Source organism: Protopterus annectens, chromosome 7.part0 (assembly GCF_019279795.1).
Source record: "Protopterus annectens isolate FY-2018-M chromosome 7.part0, PAN1.0, whole genome shotgun sequence".
In the NCBI taxonomy this organism is placed as follows: domain Eukaryota; kingdom Metazoa; phylum Chordata; order Ceratodontiformes; family Protopteridae; genus Protopterus; species Protopterus annectens.
Window position 1 is genome coordinate 1830956309 of NC_056739.1, and position 8450 is coordinate 1830964758.

The window sequence follows — 8450 nt, forward strand, 5'->3', positions numbered from 1 at the left end:
TCCATCCATCCACAACCCCTTTTTCCCATTTTTGAACATTGGGTCGGGGTGTCTCTTCAATAGTGACAATCATCTAGAGCCAGAGTTTACACCACTATTTGGATAACCCTCTCAAGGTGGTTCTTCCACCCCACACACTTACACTCACACTCACACATATGGCCAAGTGTCCAATGTGTGTTTATTAAAAGGTCCTGGGTCATGCATGCTCAGCTGTGATGCAGGACTAATGGCTGACAATATACTGGAAATAGATAGACTTGCATGACCTTAGTAACAGAGTCTGGAGTTATAATGCATACCTCTCAATACATTCTGTTTTACAGTTATAATTGGGTTATGGGAGGGGTCTTAATGATTGTTAGCAAACTATTGTGTCCAGCATACATATGCAACTTCATTTTTTATTACATAACTGTCATTGTCATGCTAAACCAGTTACAAGCATAATCAACTGGGGTTCATATGTCAGTCATTAATGAGCTGTGACACCTACAAAAGTATGTGTATGTAAGCAGTAATGATACCTTTCTGTCAATCAACCTACTATACATAGCTAGTTTATTTATAAGTTTTTTATACGTTTTGGGAGCAATGACAGTGTGACACTTTGCTAAAACATTAACTCTTCTGGGTGTGAACCCTGGCCCATCTGTGTTCTAACTATGAACTCACCGCACTTGCACTTGGTGCCATAGGGAAAGCTAGGCAGCAGCTTCACTTTCTCTACTCAGTACTGTCCATGCAGCACTGCTGAGCCAATTTGCTTGAAGGAAGGTGCACCAAATTAAATGTATCACTTTTTTTCTTAACAGTGAGCTATGTTTGCCCTCAGGTAGGCAACGCGCAAAAGGAAAAGGCAATAGCAAACACATATTACTTGTCATTATGACCTCCCCTCAATAAAAATATTGACTATAGGATTCAAACCCTGCTTTATCGCTACTTTCCCTTTTTTAATTCACAGTATTTATACCTTGAACTATAGAAAGGGTCAGCTAGCAGGTGGAATTTCTGCAGTCAGAAATAACCAGAGGAGTACAGAATTTAAAAACAACAACAAACTGTTAAAGAGTTCCACAATAGCCTGCAAGGAAACAGATACAACACAGGTTTTTACTGATTGAGCACTTCCATTGTTTTATTTAACTAGAACTTCATCAGAGTTAAAAAACATATACAAACTGGAGTTTAAGAACAGTGTCATGGAATCACATGATTCAATCCAACTAATGATACTAACTCAGGATCTTGCTAATTTTCTTAAAGAGACAGTGTGTCTAACAATCATTAAAAAGGCACAGTGTGTATTTAAAATGCAAAATGTATTCTGGTGGTTTTACTTATGTTATCACCTGCCTCAGACAGACTAGAAAAACTTCAAATATGAAATATTAGTACTGCTATAATAGCATTAATGTCATCTCACAGCCTTTGTGCTAAAAAACATTCAAGTACATTTACATTCTTACATTAGGAATGTGTTTACACAGGCAGTAGAAAATAAAAGTTGATCTGTATGCACTTCTCATACTTCATTGTTGGCGTAGGCAGTTCTTGCAGTGCTTTACATTTGTAAGATGGCAAGCTTATGTTTACAGTACAGTATATTGTTATTATTTGCTTTTTCAATCTCATTTGGTATTGGAGACAACTGTATTGTGTTTTTCATCCAATGCAAGAGGTTGCACATGCGGCTAACAGTGGTTTTAGGCTTCTCAGATGTCCCAGAATAACCTCCACAATAGTTATGGGCACAGTGAAAACTGACTAGTATTCTACTTTGCATTCTTAACTATTTAGCAATGATAAAGTCATCCAGTAATGTGTTACACATACCTTGGTCTTCACATGTATTAGATTCCTTGGTTTGCCCTTGGTCTCAAGGGTTGTGCAGTTCCAGGAGTGTTTCTATCCACAGTGCAGCAATCTATTACTTTCACTTTATGCAGGCCATGAAAAGTTAAACAGAGTCAAAATACCCTTCTCCTCCCTGCCCTTGGTCTATTAACAGCAGCAGCAGAAGCATAGACTTGAGCCTATTGCACATTCACATGAACAAAAGTAGCATTATCTTTCCAGTGTAGTTTCTGTAGCTGTATTCCAAAAGATTTTGGAGTACAGGACAAGTGGCTACATGGAATTCATAAGATTCCTCTATAGCTTGCTGAATAGCTCCGCTATAATGGATTGGTTAGTTTGCTTATAATTCAGCTCCTTATGCAATGTTTAGCATGCCATAATGTTTACATGGTTTTTGCAGCTCTACACTTCACATAGAGCCATTTACTGAATACAGATCAGCACACTATCATGTGCATCGTTCAGCAACATGAACACAGTGTGAGTCAGCTGTGTAGGGTTTATTGAATCCAGCCCATATGTACATTTTTTGTATTATCACAGATAATCTAGGTGGTGCCAGTTATGTACGCACACTTAAAAAGTGGGTGTGTTGTCTTTCTCAGAATTACATGCTAGCTAAAAGTATGGAATTCTCATTAAACCATTTCAGAGTTATTTAATGCATCACTTCTTTGAAGTACATTGTGATGTAAACATGTTACACATAGGGCTATTTAGAGAAGTTGAGCAAATATGATAGAAGAAAGTTAGCAGCCTTACTTCTTTCTGATTAGGTGGCATCTTACTATGTTCTGATTATAAACTGTTTTCTATAAAACTGAAAAAGCTACAGAGTTTAGGAGGATGAGTATAAATGGAGGCATTTAAATCCTCTTTTTATCAAGGCATAATGGGATATAAGCAAATCTATCCTGAAAAAGTTGCAGTAAACTGGTGCAAGAAAACATAATAACACAATGGCATATATAATACAGTTATTAAAAGAAGACAGGCTCCAATAATATATATTTTGAGGTTATTTCACCTTGTTGGCATTCCCATTAGTGAAAGATTATTTGTTTTCTCAAATAGTAAACTTACAAGAAGGATCAGATCATGGCACTGTTGTCAAACATTCACCCATCACTTAGTTCTTCAATGTTTAACCAGCTACAAGCTTATTTTGTTGCACTTCCAGCCTTCAATATACTGATATAAAAATGAGGACCACTTGAATGTAGACTCAGAGGCTTAGTTTTTTTTCTTTCTTTTCTATTTGTACTTCGAGTTTTCAGAAGATCAAAAAGGTAAGTTTAATGATCATTACTACATTTTAACACTTTCTATGTAATCTGTCAGAAGCAGAGAGAAAGGGGCCATGCATCAAAACAGATTTTTTTTAACTTGAGTTCTGCATTGCTCTGAGGTTGACATCTTTGGACAGTACAGGCATCTGTAACTGACAGTCTTGGGCAGGACCTCATAAATATCCACATCTAGTCACCCCTTATCAACCAGACAATTAATTTAAGTATATAAAACAGTGATGTGCACCTGAGGTTTTGCATGTATCTTTGTTCATCATGTTGTTTAGGGCAGTAGTATTTTTTTTTGTATTATTTATTATGATTTTTGGATGGGTAGGTGAACTCGACCTGGGTTCCATTTGAAACAAGATCTTGATGCAGAAGCATCAAATTACAACGTTAATATGATTTGCAATATAAAAAGTATAGTATTTGTATAACTAGTTACAGTTTACAACATTAAAGATCAAATTACAAAGTTTTACATTACAGTCCTATTGGTAGCATAACATCAAGTTATTAATTTTGGAATATAATAATCAGCTATGTTCAGTGTTCAAGATTCTTAAACTATTCCCTGATGTGCAGGTAGATAGAATTCTCAGGTATTTTTTATAAGGGAATTGAACCGTTTTCATTTCACTTTTGTGAACAGTAATAGTGAAGGTTGAGGTTCTGGTACATGAAAAACATTTGTTAATTAGTCACAAGCTTGATATGTAACAGAAACATTTGTCAGGCATTCTACATTGTGTCAAAAGAGCTGTGCTTCAGACAATTGATGACAAGTGGGATAGCCTTATAAAATACAGCTATAAATTATTTTCACGTACAATTCAAGTATATGGCCGTAAAGTAGGAGTACACCTGAATGAAGCTTGATGCTACAAATATTTGGGTGTATATAAATCCAGACTAGGGTTATGTGGTTTGACATAAATGTACTGTTTTAGCCCCTAACAATCAGTGATGGATGGAATGAAGATCAATGTGTCTTGTTGTATAGTAAAGGACTGGATAACAATTTAGTGTCTCAAAAATGGGATATTAGGTCAGTCAAACATTGTGATTATTAACAGCTTGCCTGTGCAGCACTGTTCTGTATGATTTCAATATATGTCAATGAATGGTAATAAAACATGACTCTGGGCTACTTTGTATTTATCATAGCCACAATACCCTAGTTTCTTTATCTAACTCTTCTATACGGGTGGTCCTGATGACAAGCCCATCCTTTTTCCCTTTTAGAAAATTGCAGTGCCATAACCAGGCATCTGTCTATTAATGATGCTGTTGAACAGGGGAGCACATTTTAAGAAGATGAATATCAGAACATTGGCTAACAAAGTTTGCAGATGACTGCAAACTAGGAGCCATAATCAAAACTCCTAACGCTGTGGACAAACTACAAAAGGGCCTCACTGAGACAGATACCTGGTGTCAAAGCCATGGCCTGAAGCTCAATGCCAAAAAGTGTATTGTCATCCCCTTTGGGAAAAACTCTGTACCCATGAACTACCACATAGCTGGTAGTCTACTTAATGCCGAAAATGTGATAAGAGACCTTGGGACACAGGTGGACAATAGTCTCTCCTTTGATAATCACATCGCCAAAGTGGTCAGGAAATCCTTCTATGTGGCTCATCTCATCACAAAAGGATTCTCATCCAGGAAAAAAAGAGGTCATTGTTCCCCTCTACTCATCACTCATTAGACCCATTATGGAGTACAATGCCCCTTTTGGTATGTACCTCACAAGACATCTACAACAACTGGAAAGACCACAGAAATACTTCACAAAGAGGATTACTGGCCTCAAACAGATGCCCTATGCAGACCGTCTCAAAAAACTACAGCTTTACTCCATTGCATATCACCTACTCAGGGGCTATCTCTGCCTAACATACAAAGCTATGTCAAACCCAGAGCTGTTGGACATGCTCCACTTAAAGAAATCCCAATCCCTCTGACCTACACGCTCTAGGGACCTAAACCTTGTCACCACAATAAACAGAACATGCTGGAGGGATAGATTCCAGTCCCAGAGACTTCCCATACTCTGGAACAGACTACCTATCTATGTCAAACAGAGCTCCTCATTAGCACTCTTCAAGAAAAATCTTGATGATTGGATGGGAAATGGGAAATTCACCCCAGGGATCACTTCTGTGTCTCTGCTCGACAGGGGCACATGAAAATAATTTTCTTGGGTGGCGAAAGCCAGGGTACATTTTTTGGCTAGGCTTGTATGGGCCAGAGACTTCCCATACTCTGGAACAGACTACCTGTCTATGTCAAACAGAGCTCCTCATTAGCACTCTTCAAGAAAAATCTTGATGATTGGATGGGAAATGGGAAATTCACCCCGGGGATCACTTCTGTGGCTCTGCTCGACAGGGGCACAGGAAAATAATTCTCTTGGGTGGCGAAAGCCAGGGTACATTTTTTGGCTAGGCTTGTATGGGCCCTAGGGCCGATTGCCTAGTACCTACCTATGAACCTATGAACCTATTAAGGTGTTATCAACAATAAGCTCAGAGAAGAAACTACCCCAAAAGTAATGAAGTCCAGAAAGTGAACTCTAAGTGTGTGAACTCAGAAGCAGTTATGGATCGTGTGACCATTTGATATTGGGTGAGCTATCATTCATCTCCAATGAATGGTTACTGTGAGTCTCAGGTATGATTACCACATTGAAAATGTTTTGGCAGTATGCTTGTGAGGGAGAGCTAGAATCCCTGAATAAGTAATAAGAGAGCTAAAATCCCTGAATAAGAAACAGACTGTACTGTGGAAATAGTGAATAGCTTGGTATAAATAAAAAGAAATGTACTTACTTAAATGAGAAATATTGTAGTTATGCCTTTTTGATACCAAAGTGCAAAAAGTTCAGCAATTCAGTTAAAAAAGTAACAAGTCTAATGGATTCAATAAATAAAAAACAGTTCATTGTCATGATTTTATGCCACAAAGTAAATAGCTACATCATACACCATATCATTATATAAGCAATTACAGTGGGATGTTTGGATGCTCAAGAAAAAAAAATTGCAATAAAACTATAAGGAAAGCAAATTATTTGTTATGAAGAACAGTCTCTATATAACAACAAATATTGCCAAATGTCAAGAATTAAAATCAAGCTCAGACAAAACCAAGAATTATTAAAAAGGAAAATGCATTCAACTAAGGTACCCTACAAACTTAAATTAACAAATGAAATGAAAGAAGACAACAATATTATATGTCTACATAATGAAATTTTGAGGTAATATTCAAGGGACACCAGCAAACATAAATCAAAGAAATTTAACATAATCTTTAGAACACTAATATGTACAGCTATTATTATACTGGACTGAAGGTTGACATCTGGCCATAGCTAATATTCATATAGCAGAAGGTGAAGGAACCTTGGGAAAAATGAAAAATGTTTTCTGTCGCGTTGTACTATCCCTAGAAATTTCCTTGATGCTATAAAATGTAATGTTGATTTTTTTTTCATATTGTTGAATAAAAGCCCTTCTGCTGACATTTGTCAAAGGTATGGCAGAAGGTCACAGAGAAGGGCTTGCAGCTGACCCCAGAAATTTCAGAATCACATACTTGGTTACGAGAGGGTCATTATGATTTTTTTAACCTGGACTAAATTTTCCTACTTATGTCTTATCAACTGTATTTGATTACCTTTTTGATGAGGTTATAGCAGATTTAAACAAGTGTATATACAGCATGACTTAAACTTTTGATAGAATCTGAGATATCCACTATAAAGAAATATTAACTAACCTCTGAAAGTTCAGGGTCAACACATGTCCTGTCCTATAGTTTGTCAATTGACTTTTCCTCTTCCATGTCTTCTTTTGGGATGCAAAGGTTAATAAAATAGCTTCTATCTCACTTGGTGTGTTGGTGATTGCAGATTGGATAGCATTGTCATGTTTGGTTTCGTTATGTCTCATTGAGATGAAACTGGTCATAGCTTTATTTGGGTTCCCATCAGCATCTCGAACACTGACAATATCGAATCCGATATTGTCTCCTCGAGAATGCTGAAAGTGCAGAATGTCGAACAGGTAAATGGAAATCTCCGTAAGGGGAGATTTCTGTTTACTTCAATGTAGTGCATTCTCGGAGCTGATATATTTAAGTAGGGGGGATGTTGGGGGTGCAAGAGGGCTTGCCCTCCTGCCTACACCCTTTATTTTTTGTTTGTTTGTTTGTTTTTTGTATCGTTATTCGAAAATTCAATAGTTTGATCATGTCAGTTTGACATTTAGTGATTCGAACTATTCATTTTTCGAAATGCTGATATAGACCCCTTCATTTAGATAAAAGAAAACAGTGGAAGCATCAACCCGATGAAGAAAGAAAACCAAAGCATGTTTTAAGGAGGGAAGGCTTCCTGTACCCCCCCCCCCCATACAACCATTGTTTATATATACTAATTCTACGGCTTCACATTTGGTAGATAACACAGAAGATTAGGGATGTGAGCTGTTAAAAAGCAGATTCCTGTTGTACAGGGCTTGACTCCCTCAGCCTTAATTTGCTTACTGTTTGATTTTGAGCATGCCATTCCATCAGGCAGTGTTCAGGTCCAGATGGGCAATTGGACTAGCCTCCTCAATTGTCTTCTGGACTGCTTAATTAGAACTTACCTGGGATCAAGTCAACAAAATAAAGGAGAAAAGTAAAAAGCCCATAAACCTCACTGCTGGCATACAGATAGAAACTGTATCTGCAGTTATTCTGTGTATAGAACACATTTTAATCATACAGATAAATACAATTGTAATCCAAACCAGCATGCAGCTCTAGCCCAGTCCAGTTTTTAAAAGTAGAAAAAGAGAAGTTATGATTCAATGGAAAAAGAGCACCATAATTCTATATTCTTTATATATCTGAAGATCAAAAAGTCCTATTATCTCTAGCGGTATTAACATTTAACAACAGAATTTGGACACTAGTTAATTTATACTGATTCTCATGAATGGGTGTCAGACTAGCTAGGAAACATTTAGGTATAATTACTGACTAGAAACAATGGTAGTTTAATTATTGGAGGTGATTTTAAGTATATGCAATGCTGAATCTATTACAAAAAGAAAACCAAGACTGGTTCCCTTAGCCAAGGCTGTCAATGATTGAATTAATCTTCTAAAGTTAAAAGACCCGTTCTCTACATGGGATGAAAAATCCTTAGATTTTACTCAGTAGTCCTTTGCATATGGTATTTAAAGCAGAACAGATAAAATACTGACGTCTTGTTATTTGTCTTTTAAAATAACTAATTTT